The sequence below is a fragment of the Oncorhynchus keta genome, chromosome 31 (genome assembly GCF_023373465.1).
Source record: "Oncorhynchus keta strain PuntledgeMale-10-30-2019 chromosome 31, Oket_V2, whole genome shotgun sequence".
In the NCBI taxonomy this organism is placed as follows: Eukaryota; Metazoa; Chordata; class Actinopteri; order Salmoniformes; family Salmonidae; genus Oncorhynchus; species Oncorhynchus keta.
The window spans coordinates 14274168-14275582 of NC_068451.1; the positions used below are offsets into that span (position 1 = coordinate 14274168).

The window sequence follows — 1415 nt, forward strand, 5'->3', positions numbered from 1 at the left end:
CTATATACAGGGAGTATCAGTATCAGATCAATGTGGAGCTATATACAGGGAGTACCAGATCAATGTGGACGGCCCAATTTTTCAGTTTTTGATTTGTTAAAAAAGTTTGAAATATCCAATAAATGTCGTTCCACTTCATGATTGTGTCCCACTTGTTTATTCTTCATAAAGAAATACAGTTTTATATCTTAATGTTTGAAGCCTGAAATGTGGCAAAAGGTCGCAAAGTTCAAGGGGGCTGAATACTTTCGCAAGGCACTGTATATACAGGGAGTACCAGTACCAGATCAATGTGGAGCTATATACAGCGAGTACCAGTACCAGATCAATGTACAGTAGCAGAGTGAACAGTCTATGGCAATTTGGGCCTTCCTCTGACACCGCCTGATATAAAGGTCCTGGGTGGCAGGGAGCTCAGCCCCAGTGATGTACTGGGCTGTTCACACCACCCTCTGTAGTGCTTTGCAGTCATTTACATACTAAGCGGTGATGCAGCCAGTCAAGATGCCCTCGATGGTGCAGCTGTAGAACTTTTTGAGGATCGAGGGCCCATGCCATATCTTTACCGCCTCCGGGGGGGAAGAGGCGCTGCCGTGCCCTCTTCATGACTGTGAAGTGTGGACCATGTTGAGTCCTTAGTGATGTGGACGCCGAGGAACTGGAAGCTCTCGACCCGCTCTACAATAGCCCTGGATGTGGATGGGGGCGTACTCTCCCTCTTCCTACAATCCATGATCAGCTCCTGGTCCACTGAAGGTGAGGGGAGGCTGTTGTCCAGTAACACACTGTGGCTTCCCTGACCTCCTGTTGGCTGACTAATACAGATCACCAATAACAGGCCTGGCCACCGTCAACACTGAACCTTGATGATAACCAAGTCGCAGTGGCCACACAGCCTGGGTGAATGAGGGAGGCAGAGGGGACTAACACAAATGGTCTGTGCTGAAGGTCATCGTGGCGGAGGTGTTGTTGCCTACCCTCACAACCTGGTGCCGGCACGTCAGGAAGTCCAGGATCCAGTTGCAGAGGGACAGGTTCAGTTCCAGGGTCCCTAACTTAGTGATGAGCTTGGAGGGGACTATGGTGTTGAAGGCTGAGCCGTAGTCTAGGAACAGCATTCTCACGTAGTTATTTCCCCCTTTGTCCAGGTGGGAGAGGTCAGTGTGAAGTGCAATTGAGATTGTGTCTTCTGTGGATCTGTTGGGGCAGTATACAAATTGGAGCGGGTCTAGGGAGTCTGGGATTATGTTGTTGATGTGTGTCATGACCAGCCTTTAAAAGCACTTCATAATTACAGTCATTTAGGCAATTGTGGTCAGCTCGAAACATGTTGGGATGACAGACTGGGATAAAGAGATATTAAAAATGTCTGTGAAGACGCTTGCTCGCTGGTCTGCGCATGATTGGAGAACGCA

General features: G+C 48.8%; 2 protein-coding genes across 3 annotated transcripts in view; one reads left to right on the plus strand and one right to left on the minus strand.

The window, feature by feature from the left end:
• Nucleotides 1-1415, plus strand: part of LOC118364511 (transmembrane protein 79-like) — a 25074-nt gene that overhangs the window by 9063 nt on the left and 14596 nt on the right. The window lies entirely within an intron of this gene.
• Nucleotides 1-1415, minus strand: part of LOC118364512 (death-associated protein kinase 2-like) — a 13854-nt gene that overhangs the window by 8103 nt on the left and 4336 nt on the right. The gene's annotated exons all lie outside the window — the stretch shown is intronic.